Genomic DNA, 18,667 nt, shown 5'->3' with positions numbered 1-18,667 from the left:
TGATGCAAGGGCATTTTTGTGTGTGGAGTATATTAGTTGTCTTATCAAACTCTCTTCCCAGAAGATGAGGAGAGGCTGGTGGATTGTTTAGCAAACAAAGGAGTTGTGTTTGTCAAGGAACCAGGGCACTCTGTAATTGCACAAGTATTTGTCTTTGGCTGAGCCTTCCAAGAGATTCAGATTCCTGTTAACTCCAAAAGAACGTTGACGCAAACCCCTTGATTCCTCTGGTCTGGAGCATGTTCAAAGACGCAACAGATGATAGCGAAGTTTCCTTCCTTATTCCTTTTATTCCCTTCATTCCCGCAATGTGACAACACCTCACTCCACAAATCTGGGCATATAAAATAGCTGTTTATGGGTGGAATATGTTTACAGGAAATCTAGGTGGGGCATTGTGCTGTGCTATTTTGAAGAGGAAAAAAAGGGTTGGAGCAAGACGTGGGAACTTTATCTTGTTAAACAAGGCTTGGCCTCCCACACCTACATTGATCGTATACTCTGGCTCAGCCTCCCTCGACCTGGTATGCTCCAAATGTTTAGCACTACAACTCTCATCAGCTCTAGCCAGCTTGGAGGGCACCAAGTTGGGGAAGGCTGATCTTGCCAGTGAGTCTCAGTGGCTCTCATCAAACAAGCTGCCAGCAGTAGTGTCTTGTGTGGATAAAAAAAGCACATTTGCTTGAGAAAGCTGAGACAAGGTTTATTTGCTCAGCTAAGATGGGGGGGGGGGGACACACTCAATCTTATTAAGAGTTACACACCTACACATGAATGTTAGTTTAAGCTAAAACCTCTAAGGTGCTGCAGAAGGAAAGGGACTAAGAATTTAAACCAACATAACTCTTTAGGTAATCTTTATGGGAGAAATGGGGCTGTCATTGGAAGCTAAGAAAACAAAAGCAGTTTAATAAGTGGAAATAGAATGCTTGCAACAACAACAGCAAGGCCAAAAAAAAAAAAAAAAAGACCTGGCAAAGTATGTTGCATAAGTCTAACGACAATAAATAAAAATGATGGGTGACATCCAGTTGTGTCTTCCTGCAGGCGGACTGGATGCCTGTTTGTTCAACAAGACTTCTTCCTCTGCAGCTGAACCTACATGCAATCACCTCCCAAAATTTGCTCTAAATAGGAAGTCCCATAAGGGACGCGGGTGGCACTGTGGGTAAAACCTCAGCGCCTAGGACTTGCCGATCGCATGGTCGGCGGTTCGAATCCCCGCGGCAGGGTGCGCTCCTGTCGTTCAGTCCCAGCGCCTGCCAACCTAGCAGTTCGAAAGCACCCCCGGGTGCAAGTAGATAAATAGGGACCCCTTACCAGCGGGAAGGTAAACAGCGTTTCCGTGTGCGGCTCTGGCTCGCCAGATGCAGCTTGTCATGCTGGCCACGTGACCCGGAAGTGTCTGCGGACAGCGCTGGCTCCCGGCCTATAGAGTGAGATGAGCGCACAACCCTAGAGTCTGGCAAGACTGGCCCGTACAGGCAGGGGTACCTTTACCTTTTTAGGAAGTCCCATGTGAGATTGGATGTCACCCCATAATTCTGAAAACTGAATAGGTGCATTAATAGCACATTTAAATTGCAGCAACAACAACGCCATTAAGGTGCACAGCCACCTGCTCTTGAGTCTTAAGGAAATGTCGAAAGCGGCTTGCAATGATGTCTTGGGTGTAGCTGTGTGGATTCAACATTCCCTTATGGCCAGGCACAACCACTGAGGTCACAAGGGTTTTCTGGATCATGGCCATAGTAGGCCGCATTAGGAAGACCATCTGGTTCTGTGCAATTGGGATGCCTGTGCAACTGGGTGTCCCAACCAGGCAGAGCTGCTTCACACAGGCAGGCGCTCACGTGTTGGAATTTCTCCGCAGACAACGGCATACAGCGCATGGTTGTGGCAAGAAAAAGGCCCAATGAGGGGGGAAATAGCTAAATAGCTAAAAATGCCCCCACTCTGCTATCAGCATGGATATGCCTTACACATGAGTGAGATGTGAATAGGGCTTCTGAATCAATAGACTATGGCCAGGCACGGATATATATACATGAACAAGCGTGATACATGAACAAGCGTGATACATGAACAAGCGTGACGACACATCCCGCTTGCCAGACATCTGGAAATTAGCCCTCCCCACAAAATCTGACACCAGATCCAGAGGCACACAGAACGCCATCACCAATCAACCACACCAGACCCAAACCCAGACCCTCTCCACAGATAAATTACAGACACCATCCAGTAGCCAAACCAGGGTGGCACCTCCGGATGCTGCACCCCCCTGCAATCCCTACACAGATCTGGCTGGCACAGGCCACAAAACCACAGCTCGCCCCTATACACGAAGCCAAGCCAGAGCACAACCAAGTGCAGTACAGCCATCTTCTCAGAAAAACTCTTCACAAAGTTCAAGAGTTCAAGACACGAAGGCTTTAGCAACTAATCCACACCTAATGACCCACCTAAGTGGGATTCAGGAAATCACTCAAGAAATCACTCAAGATATCCCTCAAGTAATTAAGGAACAAAAGAAGAAAAGGCACACTAGCCTGGGAACCTCCTCTCTGCCCAGAACATTGGAGGCTATACACCACACCTCCTCAACAGTATTTATAGGAACTCAAACACTGAGATCCTGCTCTGTTCCAGTAACAAGAAGCCGAAAGCACCAGCCTGAAGATGACGAGTGAGACCTCGTCGAAACGTCGCCTAGACACCCCAACTTTTACACGGGAAGACACCCGAGGACACCAAAACCTGCATATATATATATATATATATATATATATATATATTCTAGCCAGACAAATAAACAATGCTTTTGATCAGGAGTCTTCTTTAGAAGGAAGGCCCTGAAATATACCACCCCAAAGACACAGCTTTCTTTGCTTCTTCCCAACATGATATTCTGGTTAAACCTCATGCACCTATTTCCAAGTCAGCTTACCTACTGAAATAAAGATTTTCCTTTCTGGAGCAAGCTGAAATTATTTTGATGACCTTTAAAAGTGCATTACCATGACAAGGCAGAACTTTTCCAAAATTAGATGGACAAAGCATAGGCGTCTTGCCTCATTATTTCTCTCATACACAAGCTACCTGACAGAAACATGGTTGTGTCTTCTGACTTTAAAAAAAGAGAGAGAGGAAAATAAAACAAAATATTTTTGTAATACTCATCTTTCACCCTTTCCCAAGCTAAATATATACAAGGGGAGACTGAAGGGCGAGGATGGTGGCTTCAGGAATGGGCTTAGGACATAAAATAACCATACAAACAATTGTGTATTGGGTCCCGGTCATTTTAACAGTTGCCCCACATCACTGGAATACCACATGGGGAATGACAAATTAAGCCATATGGTGGAAGATTACATTGCACTGTTTCAGACTGCAGGTGGGGGTTCAGGTGTTTGAATGATCTCCTGCATAAAGACTTCTTGTAAATGAAAAAAAATGATAACAAAAAGGAAAGGATTAAGCTCAAACCCGTCTTTCGGATGTTCAGTATTAGTTTTCCATTTGCAGGAAGGGCCCCCCCCCCCCCGAAACCACTAGATGTATTTGTTACATTTATATATTGCTCATTAACCAAGTCATCCGTGTGTTTGTTTGTTTGTTTGTTTGTTTATTTGCTGCTTTTCTTTCAGATGAATCCCAAAGCGGCTTAACAAACAATAAAAGAACAATGTTTAGATGATATAAGCCAGCACATAAAACCATGCAAAAGCCAACATGGCAGCATAAAATCAGCTTAAAACCAGTAAGGGGAAAGAAAATTGTGAGAGAGTTAAAAGGAAACCAAATCTGTATGCCTTTTGAAAATTAAAATTCTTGGGATAATAAAAAGGCTTTCACATGGCACCTTAACGAACATAATGGGAATGCCAGGTAAGCCTCTCTAGGGAGGGTATTCCATAAACTCGGGGACACCACTTGAAAGACCCTGTAATTGCCATTACCTGCTTCACTTCAAGGACCAGGCATGTGCATTTGGGATAAGATTACCTGTCAGATACCCTGGTATCAAGCTGTTTAGGCCAAGCCTTTAAAAAATGTGAATATGCAGTTAAAATGTATTCATTAGACTTTCTGATTACTGCTTATGTTTTATGAACTATCCTAAAGCAAAGACAATACTATGATCCACGGAGCCAGGTAAAAACCTCAAATACAGGTGAAAATCAATTGGAATACCATTTCACAGATCTGTTATACCCAGGCTATACAGGGTGAAATTGAATAGAATAAGAGGCGGCAGGGTGTGTGTGTGTGTGTCAGAGAAATGAGATTAAGGGTGCAATCCTATATACACTTTTCTAGCACTATTTCACTGGGGCTTACTTCTGAGTCAACATGTATAGGATAGCATTGTAAAAGAATCAGGCAGCCCTGCAAATAACAGAGGGATCACACACTAGGATGAAAACACACGGGTTCCAAATTCACGTCTTTATTATAACTTCAGAGTAGGCATTTTGCAGGAAGTGTTTAACCCTTTCACTGCATACTGTGACCCCCACTTACAACCCCCCTTCCTGGCTGTTCCCCCAACTAGGCTTCAAAACTGAAAGTTAACCCAGCTGAGCGACAGAGGAGGGAATTGGTGGGCATAGTAGGGGTTTAAGTTAATCACACTTCCATCTGCTTTACAAATACTTTCTCTACCTCAGCATTTGGACTAAGGGCACTGCTGGGAAGTGTTTTATCAGAACTAAGAACTTCATATGTGTACTTACATGTGTTAGGAAGGAACACTGCAGACCTGGCATGCAACAGATTATTATCAGCACAGTAAATGTATATTCACAATCTGCCTAAAGCTGCAAAATCTAATTTAGGTTGAAACCAGTGCAAGATATTCAGGGCCAACCAGGCTGTTAACCAATTAGCTGATTGACTGGCTTGCAGTAAATGTTGAATCAATTAAATGTGGTTTAAAATAACTATTATGGTATGTATCCACAGGTGGTATTCTAAGGCCTTTTCGTGACAGACAAATTGCTTGTCTCCATAAAATTAACTGAAATACCATTACTATTTCAAAAATAATTTTAGGCAAATTCTAGAATGAAGTGTTATATATTCTAAAATATTAGAAAAAGATAGGGTTTTATTTCTTGGGTTCTTGCTGTTGTGGGTTCTGCTTATTTTGTAGTTATTGTGGTTTGGTGGCTGTTTTAATATTTGTTGGCTTGTCATTATTATTATTATTATTTGTTAAAAGCTATAGGCAGCTGAATCACAAAACTCTAAGCTGTGTGCACAATAAAATTATTGGTAAGACACAGCTAAAATCCAGAAATCTGTTTAAAAAACAAGCACACATGTTTATCAATAAAACACAGCTAAAATCAGAAAAATGTTAAAAACATTGTATTTTGCTAATGCTTTTATGGAAGCTTCCTTCAGAGTGCTTGGTCCTAAAGGCAGTACATAAACGACTCGTATAAAATAAAGGAGTAAAAACAGTGTTGGCACTGAACAAATTAATATTCTGTCTTTCGAAACTGGTGATGCAGAAGAATCCATTGTTTTCAGGTCTAATAAAGCTCTTCCCTCCCCTCTGAGGAGTTCAGTTTGCAAAACAAAACAGACCATTTCCCCCCACACCACTCCCAGTGACTGTGTATCTGTAGTACCACTTTGATTTTTGATTTATTTATTTTTACAGTATAGGCATAGTTCACCTATGGGCAAGGTACACCTAAACCAATTCTGTTTTCTCCCCCCCATTTCTTCTCATGCGGTACAAAGCAGTCTTGTTGACGGATTATGAGGATCTAATAAAACATCTCCTAAATCATAAAGGCTCCAAAGAATCATGGCTCATAGGATATAAGGGGGTGTGGCACAGCAGTGGCTTGAAAAACATTCTGACTTTAAAACTGTAACACCTATAATTATGAAGGCGTCATCACCTCCATAATTTTTTTTTTACTAACAAGCTGTAGTCATAACTTGTGTACACCCTAACCAAAATCTGCCAAGCATTCAGTCACACCTGGGATTTAAGGACAAGAAAGGGAAGGAGCTTCTCTCTGTTTGCCCTTGCCCTTGTAAAAAGACTATAGCAGTAAACAATTCAAGAGCAATTAACAATTGCATAGGAGGTAAGGGATAAATCCCACTGCTGTTATTGTCAGAGGAATTAATCATATTTTATGGCGCTGGCCGACTGGTTTAAATCAGCATAGCAAAAAATAAGGTGGCAAGTCTTTTGAACCACAAACAAATGTTTGTTCAAGGGCTCTGGCTTTTTACAGAATGTTTTCTCCTCTTCCAAAAGATGCGAAGAATCCCACCATCTCCATATAGTCTTGCTTCATATTTTTTCCTGCCCTTTCTTGGGATTGGAAACGAATGATGGAAGCAAGCATGGAGGAAATGGAAGAGACTTGATAAAAGCTACCTGCCTCAATCCTACCTCACACACATTTATAACTAATCCATTTTATTTCAGGTAGATGAGCTACAACATGAAGGTTATCATTTTGCGTCTGATTTTTTGACAACTGCATCTACGCAGTAATAACATGATATAAATGGCGTAGCTTTACTCGCTGTCATTAAAGATTATTCTTCAAGTACATCTAAGCCATCTTTTCCTTGGCAAATATTTATTTGCAATGATTTTCCTCTTAATTATTTAAAATATAATAAATTAGGCATAAGTACTTTGCCATTACTGCAATTTAAAGTGTAATTGCATATCAGAAGAGTCTTTTCTTTGGAACATGTGCCCGTTTCCTTTTTCCACCAAAAGGTGGCGTCCTATTCCCGTATCCTTCCTTTTACATGAAAATCCCCCGTTTTAATTTGCCAAAAGAAACTTCCATTTGATTACTGATCAAGAAATTAAAATGTGCTCTATATGAGTGCAACGTGACAGTGTTGAAAATGAACAATATGTTAAGCTGCAGTTAAGTTCCCCACTAATATATACCAAATGGACATGCAAGCTTCTATCATTTTGGTTGAATAGACACTGGTATGCAAAAACCCCATATTGCAACATTTAAAAGCAACTTCCCCTTTTTATGTAGTTTTTTGTTCCAAACCACAAATACAGTAAACTCCACCACTAAATACAAAAAACGGGAAGCAACAAAATGGCTCCCATAAGTCTCATATAAGTTCAATGGAAAATAAGTTGCATCACTTGATTGAAACTTCTAAAGCTGCAGTGCCTATATAGCTTTTCCTTACAAACGACCAAGTTGCTATGACAATACATTCTTGTCTTCAGCAGTTCCAAAAACCGAACCTCAAAATCTTAATTTGTGCACCCTTGCAAATGGAATATCACTCACCTGCTTTCCTTTTAATTCATTATTACGAATAGTGTTTTGACCCACTGTAGGTCTCAGTCTCATAGTCAAACTGTATTGTTTCAAATTGTGTACGAGATGTGTGGGTATTTTACTTATGGAACGTACACAAAATGTAATAGTAAAATTGTGTTTTTGTATGTGCTTATCAATCAATAGACATAAAAATAATGATGCATATATATAATTTTAAGTATCATGATACTATCATCACTCCATGGGAGGAACCCATCATCTTGATCTCTTGGCATGAGCTAATGTTGTTCCAATGTATTTTACTGCTATAAACTGTAATGGGCACTCCCAACCAACTTTGACCTACTATATGCTGCCACAGAACTGTCAACTATTGGAGAAGGCCTGTAGCTCAGTGGAAGAGCATCTGCTTTGCATGTAGAAGGTCTCATGTTCAATGCCTGGCATCTTCACTTAGGGCTGGGAAGGGTTGCCAGTCTGAACCCCTGGTCAGCTGCTGCGTAAATGATGCCGAGCTAGATGGACCAGTGTCCAACCCAGCAGGAGTCAAATTCTTATGTTTCCTATGTAGGTAGGTGTATGTATACTTGTTCTTCTGCTACCAAGTACTTACACCCGAACTGATACGGGCAACTTCATAAAGTTCAGAGAGCATCTTCAGGGTCTGTGGATTGCAACATAAGTCTAAAAACTACAAGAGCGCTCAATAATGCAGTAATCTCTAGATTGCGTCTCTGGTCAATTTAAGAGAGCATGGCTAAAAGTGAGTAATGTTTCGAACACTGGACATGATACAGAGCTCTGTGGCCTTCCACAGGCTGTTGTATGCCAAACTCCATCAGCCCCAGTATGGATGGCAAATGGATGATATAGGAGTTACCAATCCCCGATATAGTGGAAATTTAGGTATGAAATACCCTATTACATACTTGTTGGAGTTGTTGGCATCCGTCCACAAAAGTTCACATCATAATAAATGTGTAACTCTTTAAGGTGGCAGAAGACTATGACATTTTTGTTGCAGAAGACTAACATGGCTACTGTGTGTGTGTGTGTGTGCGCGCACACACACACACAGTTAGCACAAAATAATTTGTCACACTTCTGATGGTATCTGCAGTGCTTAGGCAAACCAACACGCACTTATCCACTCATTCCTTCAGCTTCTCAACAACGCTGTCCAGTACGTAGGCCACAATTCAAATGGGGACCGAGGCCCTGACAAATGTTTGTAACGAAATCTCTTTCCATGGCTTATGAAGCAGGAAAAGGGTAAGCCTTCCCAGCCACCCAGGCTGCTAACCTTTGGTTTCAATAAAATAAAATAAGTACAATAAAATAAAATAAGATGTGGCTTCTCAAACATATACTGGATAAAGAATGATTTGGAGAAGAGGAACTCCTGTCTACATGCACCCTCTTGCCCCAGTTCCAATTTCTCACCTAAATTTGCTTGTTTCTAGAATCAAAGACACTTCTTCAAGACTACTGAGTTCATAGTAATTAAAATGAGATTTGAACCCAGATCAAAATCCAAGACATAGGCTACCACTACGGATTAGTGTGAGATTTAGTTAAATTGTAATAACTGTAATTTCTATAGAATCTAAAATTCTACTAGGCCCTTTACAAAAGATATAAATTCTAGGAATGTGGTTGGAATTTTGCAGTTCAGGCCTCAGTTTATTCTGACCTAATTCATAAATTGACCTTTTTTTTACTTTGAACAAAGCTGAAGAGCCAAAAGGAAACCTACTACTACATATAATTTTAATCTGAAAAGTGTCTTAAATTATCTGAAACTGCATTTTTCTCTCACTGCAATTCTGAGGTAGGCCACTATGATTCTAGTTTTGCCAAAGAGAAATTAGGAGATGGTGACTTTCTCAGAGTCACATAGAATTGTAGAGTTGGAAGGGAACCAAGGGTCATCTAGTCTAACCCCTGCAAAGCAGGAATCTCAACATGTGGCCCGCCATCCTATGGTTGCTGTAGGATTGAAATCCGTCTCATCTGTCTGCTGGATCAAATTGCCTCTTATTTTCCAAGGGCACAATCCATTCAACATTAAGCACTTCTAACTTAAGTGGGAGAGGTTTAAGCATGTTTCTAGCTTTCCCACTGAAATCCATTGGACTTATGATGTGACTTAAAAGTAGCCTCGCCTTGTTTGTATAATTTGAAGGCACATAATGAATTCAGATAATCATTATGCACATATAACTAAAAAAGGAGGGCGAAAGGTTTTCATTCAGTATGTAGAAGGTTAAAGTGCTTGCCTTTCTTGAAAAATACACTCCTGACTATAATGGAACTAGTATTTCACTCTAATAAATAGTTTCCTCTAGTTGTCACTGGTTAAATTTCATGTAGATATTTTTAAAACTCCAACAATGTTAAGTGTAAGAATAGATTGTTGAGGTTATGAAAGTGTTTTAGTAGTGATCCATTCAGATACCATTTTTATAAATAGTATGAAATGGGTGAATAAGTGGTTAGATTATGCATTACAAGGATAGAGTATTGTTTAGTGGTTAGACCACAGGTCTGAGAGTCAGGAGCTCTGAATATTATTCACAGCTTTACCACTGACTCATTGTGTGAATCTGAGGCAGGTGAGATAACCCTTTCCGTACCTTGGTATATTTATTTATAAATGTAATGCAAGACTGTGTCTTACTAAACTTGTTCATATACTTTTGGCTTGGATTAATTCTAAAACAACCAAGTTTAGCCAGTTTTGTAGGGATAGCAAAGTATCATTTCTCTTTTCCTGCTTCTCCGCGGAAAAAGTCAGTTTACCGGTATAGCCACTGTAGCCACAAATGCTAGCAGCTTCTGTGCTGTGAATCTCTTTTTATCTCACAAAAGGCAAGTTCTGCAGCATTGTGGCCAGAGCCAGGGATGGTGGTGCCAGCACAGATGGGACTAACAATAAAGATGAACAGCAACTTTTTCCTCTCTTTTCATCCGTTCCGTAGAAAGCAGTTTCAAGTTCAAAGATTTTGAATGCACGGACAGCAACTTTTCTAGAGTGTTAACCCACCCAGCACTCTTTATTCTAAAATGCACGCAAGGAGCAGGTAATATGTATTAAACAACCCATTAGCATGCTAGCCCCTGGGTGTGTGTTCCTAAGAGGAACCGGAGAAGGCAAATAAACAACCAGCCTCTCGCGAATGTTTTCTTTCCCGGTCGCTTTCTCGAAACGAGCTAGAGGAGGAACAGAGTTTCTCCCCCTTCCTTCCGAGTTTCCTAAAGCGGGCCATTAGGGTACTCTGGTTTCTCTTCAGATCGTATAAATCTTTCGCCTTTTACTAAAGCGGGCCATTAGGAGACGAGATCTTTCTGAATGCGGGGTGTTGGGGGAGAGAGACTTTCCCCGGATTTAGACAACACCACGCACTCCCTTTGCATGGTGGACATATCGGCTTCCTTGCACTCATGGGCTTGTCCCTCTGCTGAACTTTCACCTCTCGAACTCGCCTCCTTTCATTGGGTAAAGTGCACAGGGGGAGAGGTGGAGGGGGGAACCCCTTAGCGAGAGAGAGAGACGGGGAACGAGGAAGCCGGCGTTTGGCTCCCAGAGCACTTGCACTTTCCAATTGCTTCCCTCGCACTCTCATCTCTGTTTAGCGCCTCCCGCCTCCCCTTTTACAAAAGAATCCAACAAAGCAAACCGAAGTCCGACCCCTGGAGATCGCCGCAGATCTCCCCTTACCTTGCCCCCCAACCCCTCCTGTTTGCTCTTCTCCGGGCTGCCTCCGCTTCCTCTTCTCGTCCCCCCACCCCGCTCGCCGCCGCCTTCTCTTTAGTTTTCTTCCCCTCTCCCTCGCTCCTCTTTCCCAATCTCCTCCCGCAGATTCCCCCCGCCGCCCCTATTTGCTGCACTCCCTCCTGCCCGCTCCCTCTCCTCCTCCTCCTCCTCATCTCTCTCCCATTCTTTTTGTGTGTGCGCGCGTCTGCAACTGCGATATCTCCCTCTCTCTTCTCCCTCTCCCCCTTCTTTTTGCACTGAGCCTTGTTTACCCAGCAGGTGGATGTGACGTCAGGGACTCATAACAGCAAAAAATAACAAAATCTCCCTCCGCGGGGTGTTATTTTTCCTCGCCCTCTCTTTAAAAAAAGCTTTTTTTAAGGGGGGAAAACAACGAGCCCAACTCCAAAGTGGCTCCAAGGCACTCGGAGCAAAGCCGCGAGGAGCTTAGCCCAGCGCGCGCGTGCGTGTGTTATTGGGGGGAGGGGAAAGGGGATGTGGGGGGTACGGGTGGGGGAGGAGGACTGCCCTCCCTCGCTTGCTTGTGCTGCTTCTGCTTCTGCTACTGGGTTGCCTTGCTCTGCCTTGCCTGATTGCTGCTGCTCTGCTCTCCCCCCTTTGGAAAGCTAGTTCCCGACTCGAGCGGAGGGCTCTATTGTTATTTATTGTGCGGCTTGTGTTGCACGCTGTGCCTGCTGCATGGGGCTGGCTGGCTGGCTTGGAGAGGGAGTGAGGGAAGTGAGTGGAGTGAAGGGAGGGACAGACAGGCAGGCAGGCAGACTCACTCACCCGCCCGCAGTGGGGGGAGCCCCTTAGCTGGCACCGCCAGGCCGTTTCCAGCGGGTGAGTTTGCCATTTCGCCTTTTCTCATCCACTTTTAAGTCTCCTGTTTTGTTTTGTTTCTATCCCCTCACGACTCCTCTTCAGCGCTCCCCCCTCCCCTGACTCTAACCCCCCCTCCTCTACCACCTTTCCACGTGCCTCGGCATCTCTCTCCCCCCCATTCCTTTCTCTCCCCCACCCCCACTCCCAAACATGCCTATTTGCATAAAGCACCTCAGGCGCAATGGGAAGAAGCCGCGGCTCCTTCACCTCTTCCTCTTTCTTTATGTCCCGTATTTGCACCTCATGCTTCCCTCCCCACCCCCCAAATCCGGCCCCGCGCTCCCTTCCACCCTTTCGCTCTCCACGCGCGGGACGTTGCACACACGACCGCAGCAAGTTGGAAGCAGCTTCTCTTTACTCTTTGCCCCCGGTGTGTGGTGTGTATATGTGTGTGTGGTGTGTGCACGCGCGCGCGCGCGCGCTCCTGCGCGAAGAAAGTCCCTCAGGCGGGAGAAGAGCGGCGGGGTGGGGGGGGGTGAGCGAGGGGGGCCGGCGAGTGTTTGGAGGGTTTGCCGGCGGGGCGTGTGCGCTTCCCTTGGTCACTTGGGGTACTTCTCAGCGAGGAAGAGGCGGGCGAAATAACTTTTCGCCCACTTGGAACAAACTTTTTGCCCCGTGTGTTTCTCTTGCCTCCTCTCTGCTGCTTTCGTACAGTGAACTTCAGTGCATAGGCCTTGGGGACTCACACCTTTACACGCTCACTGAACTTGAACTCGCCGGTTGTTTTCACACACGCGCGCGGCTCACCGTTTCTTGCGCTCCTCTGGTTCCGTGTGGAGCGGCTGCCGTCAGACTTTCCCCCTACCACACACACACACCCGCCTCTCCACACCCGCAGCCCGTGGGTTTGTTAACATGTGTGCAGCACATCTCCTTGCAAGCCGCGGAGAACACGTTGCCAATTTGTATACGGCGACGGCAGCGCCGACTATGGCAACTCTCGCAATGTCAGACTGCTGGTGATGGTGATACACAAGGGCCGGACTGACCCATTGGTATTCCTCTCTTTCCCCTCCCCGGTCCCTTCCACGCCCCACGCCAAAGATAACATCACAACCCCTCCTCAGTCACACAAAGGAACATTCAGAAGCGGGAACAGGCATTCTCACAGACACAAACGACAAAGACGACGCTGGCAACAATCGCCTGCACAGGCAGGCAGGCAAGCGCAGCCGCGCACCTCAGGGAGACCCAGGTCCACGCGCGCAGCCGGGCTCAAGGCGCGCTGAGACGCGGCAGCCACGCACGTGGAGACCGTAGTTTTCCACACGAGGAAAACGGGGGGGGGGATCTCCATGCAGGAGGGGGAAGCCACAAACGCGCATATGCGCACAACGGCCGCAAGTGGTGACCCGAGCCGTGTCCACAGCTCTAAGTTACGAAAGTGAGCGACTTTACCCCCCGGCACAAACCGTGCCCAAGAACCGCGCGCCTTCCCTCTCGCCCCGCACCCGTTCGCCGCACACTCCACAAAGTCACACTGGAGGGAGCCCTAGGCAGGCGATTTCCAAGGCGGTCGGCAAGTCACATCCGCAACGACTTGACATGCACAGTCGCACGCGCGCGCGCACACACAAATGGCACCACTTACCTAGTGGCTCTCCTCTCTCCCACCTCCCCACCCCCGATGTCACACAAAGCGCACAGTTCTACACCTCCACCTTTTGCCCGGTGCCTGCGCTAAAGCTTCCCCGCTCTGGTTCGCTTGCTGCCGCTCGCTTGCTTCTCGGCTGCCGCGCCGGCGGTTCCTTTGCCTCGGGTGGCTGCGGCCGGGCGAGCGCCTTCGCGGCCGGGACAAGTTCGGAAAAGTTGGCGCGCCCGCTGGTGCGCGTTGCGGCTCCAGCTGCGCCGGCTCTCCCGGCGCCGCACCCGCGGGCCTTTGGTTGCCTTCGGCACCCTCCCCCCATCCCACCCTAGTTTCTCCCCGCAGCTGGTTGCTGTTGAGTCTTGTGTTGCGGCTAGCTCTAAAGTGACTTGGTGGCGAGACGGTAGTTCCCCACCCCGGGCTCGATGCTTTCCTTCCAAGCTCAGAGGTGGGGAGCGCATCTTCCGTCCGCGCTCAGCCTCCCGCCGGCGGCCGCTTGCGCGCCTCGCTTGTTCACTTACTGCCGCTTCTTGACCTGGAGTATGTGAATATACATGTGCAACTTCACACACTCAGGCAGCCTGCCATGATTTGCCCCTGGTGCATCTGCAAAAAAGAGCAGATCCCAGCTGAGCAGGAAAGAGGGCTGGGTGTGTGTCTGTGTGTGTAGGCGCGTGTGCGTCTGTGACAATCTTAGATCCTATTACTATATCTGATTTCCTGATCCCTTTCTTGCAAGAGCTTTCCAAGGCTTTCTCCCCCCCCCCCATCATTCCCTTAGACACAACCTTACATTTCCACCCCCTCCCTCCTCCAGTTCTTCGCCTCCCCCACCTCTTAACCAAAACCTGTTTTGTGGAGACTTGTTGAAAGTACCCTTGGTTTCTTCTCGACTATAGAGCCCAAAGTTTTGCCTGCCGGAGAGCACAGGAGCAACAGCAGCCTTTGGCTTAGGAGCTGGGTGCTGATGGTGGCGATCACACAGTCGCAGAGCTTTTTCTATCGGTAAGTATGGGAGAACCAGTGAAGGCTTTCAGAAATCCCTAACCTACCCAGACAAAAACCCCAATACAGGAAAGCAACTGAACCTTATCCCTAAAAGAGATATAAACCTTCAGAACTGCCAGCTCGGATTTTTGTTTCTAGTGAAAATGCGGGAGGAGGGGAAGAAGAGGAAGCATAAAAATATAGTTTCCTTGTTTTTAAGCTAAGAAAACGAGTTCAGGAGTTTACCAAAAACAAAAGTGCTGTCATAAAATATGATGACATTTCTCGCCCCCCTCCAATCTCATCCCACCCCGCTATTAATTATTTCCAAGCCATTGTGTTAAGATACCATTGCTGGGATGATTACTAAGTATATTGATTTTACACTGTCTCCGTCTGCCATGGTTTAATTTTTTCCCATTTTCATGCGAAAGAGTGCAGAAAGACCAGAAGCCACAGGCAGGACTAGGGAAGGCAGTGGCCCAGCTTGTGCTGATTTTGAACTGGGTGGGAGTGTTGCAGTTGCATCCTGAAAATGACCACAGGAAAGTTGGTTCTGTTAAAAACAACAACACATCCCCTGCTCTTTAGAATGATGAGCCCAGCAGCCAGCTGTTTACTGTTGCTTCTTGAATAACAAATCCTTGGAGAATGAGATCTTCTGCTCTTAGAAGTTTAGGGTTTCAGTTTTGGTCACTTTTAGGAGAATGAGTAATATGAACAATATTTGCATAGCTTATATATGTCTGATATAACATAATCCTGAGTCTTCGTGTACTGAGTGGTAACACTTTAAAAATACATTTTATTTAGAGTTTGTTCTCTGACTATATCAGACGCTCATTGTTTATCTAATTTTATAAAGCATCAGGAGACCCAAGGAAATGCCTGTACCATTGCAGATAAATGTAAGGCTATTTTGCTTATATCATTTGCTCTTACTTAGATTGTAAGATGCAAAAGGAGAAACAAAAATCCAAAAATAACTGTTCATATTTTTTTTAATGAACCTGAGTTTTCCCCAAGTTTTTAAAGGACAGGTTTCCCCCCCAAAGATCCAGTTAGTTCTGCTAAGAGCAAGCAAGCAAGCAACCAACCAACTAGCCCGTGAATCTTGAGAGGCAGGATTGCAAATCAGAATAAGAGAACAGTAAATAAATTTGAACTGCTTTAAAAATGTAGAATTCAACTTCTCTTCTATTTTTTTGTTTAACCATCTTAGCACTGTGCAGAACGACAGGGCGGTGTGTATGTGGGGGGGGGGGGGGACTTTCCACGCACTGCTATTCAAATTGTGTCAGCTAGAATCTCATTGCAAAGAAATGTATTTCAGGTTTAACATCTTGCATTGGCAGCATTCTTCCCTCCTCAGTCTTTGGATTAGTCATTGTATGAGAGGTTGGGGTGGGGGGAGAGAAAGAAAAATCACTTTCTTTCTTTTTTTTAAAGTAAAGTAAACAGCCTCCAACAAGTGAACCTTGACAACCCAGATTAAGGAAGGCAGGAGAGATCAAACAAAGCTGCTGCTGGGCTGTTGTTAGGAGCTGCTTCACTGAAAGATCTGGACTATTCGATCAGGCAGCAAGACTTCTATGTTCATTTATGCAGAAATGGGACCATTACAAATACTGATCTTTGTTGTGAAACCTCGTAACTTGGAGGAAAGCCTATCTGTTCTATTTCAGATAGTATTTTTGACCCAATTATTATTTGCAGGACTTAGTTAATTTAAGAAAAGGCATTCCCTGATCTGGCTGAGATGTGTATTCGCAATGCCTTGATGTACAACTTCATCCCCCCCATCTGTAACACCTTGAAGTGCAGAGAGGGAATGCTTGAGTTCTCAAGCATCTGTAAAAAAAAAAATTGGGGGGGGGGGAAGCTGAAGTTCAGTCTTTCAGTTAGAGATCCTCTCAGCGAACAAAGACATTTGGGGGTTTCTGGAGGTGTTATTCGGATATGGACCGGAACAATTTCATTGTGATGGTAGTTTTTATTTTCTGTAGTTCGAGTTTTAGGAAATCAAAGCAATGTTTTTTATACACTGTAAAACATGCCAGTCAGTGGGACAGAATGTTCTGAGTGATTTTTAATGCCAAAATAGAACAATGTCAAAATTGTATTTCATTTTTAAAGAGCACTGTAAGCAATTATTATAGTATTTTCCTGGTTTTGTATAATTTAAAGAAGTGCCATTAAACATAGCTGCAGCACAATACTATGCAGAAGTAAATTTCACTGAATATAGTGGGACATAGCCTAGGAAGTGTGTTTATACTTGAAGTCCAAGGCTGCAAGAATGTACACAATTTCCTGTGAGTAACTACCACTGAACACAATGGAACTTACTTCTGAGTAGACCTGTATAGGTTTGTGCTGTTAGTCTTGGTTAGGCTATTTATTTTGCCTGAAATAATTCATTTTGTTGTAATACTGTTCATTGCAACTGTTATTTGCAAATCAATTTCTTACCACGACTACTATTTTAATAAATGGCATTTCTAAAATAACAAAGTGAAACAATTCCCATATGACAGTATGTACAACAGGTAAATAATGATAAATGAATAAATAGCTTAAATGGCTCTTGAATTAGCATTTCAGATAATAAGAAAAACGCTACCTTTTGAAAATGTCAGTTTCATAACCATCCAAACCTACTTCGTTGATGATTAGATTCATTTTTGTTATTGGTACCTTTATAATATCATTAAGCACATGTTCATTAGACGTACACATGTATGCTATTAAACCATTTGTGGCATTGTGTAGCTTTTTAAAAAAGCTATAAATATTTCTTAGTCCCCCAGCTCTAGCATTTACACTAACAAAGGTAGAAAATATTTCATTTCTGTACTGTTAGGAGAATTAAGACTTCTACTTTGTAGATTATAATTTATGCAGTGCTTTTAGAAGGAAAATGCAGCACTGCCCCCCCTTTAATTTAGTTTACATAATGCAAGAACGATGACAATGAGGAGTAATAATACAAATATGGAATCATCTGACATTTTTTTTTACACTATGGGAAAAACAGTGTATAGAATAATATTAACTGGGGAACTTTTCCAAACCGAAAACTGATATTGTGGCTTGCCTCTTCTTTGAGCAGGAAGTTCTTGGATACAATCCATCTCCAAGTATAATCAATGAGAATTTCCATTGACTGGAATGAAGGTGGATTGCACCCACTGAATTTTCTTTTGTGTAAATACATTAGCTGCTGGGCTGCACTATTTAATTCATATGCAAACTTGTGCATGCGTAACTCTGTAGAGCATTTCATCTAATGTGTTTTATACGTACAGGTACTATGCATGTGAAATAATTTCACCAAGTCCGTCCGGTTATTTATAGGACACAATAGTGTTTCTGCCTTTAAAATGTTCTTGGAGATGCTCTAATAAAATTTAAATAGATTATAGGCTGACAGTATAATAGTATAAATTTTGTTTACGATTCCATTGCTTTAAGGTACTTACACTAAAAGAAGCTCCTTTAACCCCAAGATTGAGTGGCATTAAGTGGTGAGAGTAGTCTTCTGAAGTGCTGCTACTGCCCTTTGCTCTTGTGATAATCTTAAATTACTATAACTTAATTGCAACTTCAAGGCACTGAGCTAAAATGTTTTTATGCAGCTCAACAGGGCTTGGTTATATGGAACTAGGCTTTCATGTGTGCATGTTTTTTGTTTTACTTTGTTTTGTTTTAAAAGGTGACAACATGGGAGCACAAGCCTTTTCCTACTGCAATGAATGGGTATATTTTTGTAGTTTAAAATGAAACTTCAAGCAGCTTCACCTTGTGTTTCACTGTCTCTCTCTCCCCCCCCCCCCCATGTGCCATTTGAGTTTCTTGGTCCTTCAAAGAAACACCTAAGAGCATCTGATATGTCTGTGTATGTGTGCGTTTATTCATGTGTGTACATGTAGCATTGAAGTAGCATCTGTGTTAGCTGACCTAATGGTCAGGGGTCCTTTTACCTTTATGTTAGCTGAATTCAGGGTGTTTTGGTTTTATGTTTTGCTTTTAAAATCTGGATTATACAAATTACCTCTTCATAGCTTCATGACGACATGAATACCACTTTTCAGTTATCTGAACCTCTGGTTATACAAACATGTTGCATATTCTCAGTCAGGA

At 43.7% G+C, this 18,667-nt stretch overlaps 1 protein-coding gene across 26 annotated transcripts in view; it reads left to right on the top strand.

Moving 5' to 3' along the window:
- The first annotated feature begins 11,464 nt into the window (after positions 1-11,464).
- Positions 11,465-18,667, top strand: part of FOXP1 (forkhead box P1) — a 521,641-nt gene continuing 514,438 nt past the window's right edge. For 15 of the 26 annotated variants that reach the window (XR_014507549.1, XR_014507550.1, XM_083425259.1 and 12 more), the window contains exons 1-2: positions 11,465-11,910; positions 14,437-14,542. The gene's annotated coding sequence lies outside the window, so the exon portion shown is untranslated. The remainder of the gene's footprint in view (positions 11,911-14,436; positions 14,543-18,667) is intronic. The other 11 variants (XM_083425285.1, XM_083425247.1, XM_083425284.1 and 8 more) reach the window with 6 other exon arrangements.

The sequence above is a fragment of the Podarcis tiliguerta genome (assembly GCF_965153285.1).
Source record: "Podarcis tiliguerta genome assembly, chromosome: 2".
NCBI classification, from domain to species: domain Eukaryota; kingdom Metazoa; phylum Chordata; class Lepidosauria; order Squamata; family Lacertidae; genus Podarcis; species Podarcis tiliguerta.
The sequence above is the reverse complement of the archived record's forward strand: the minus strand, read 5'-3'. Positions and strand labels throughout refer to the sequence as shown.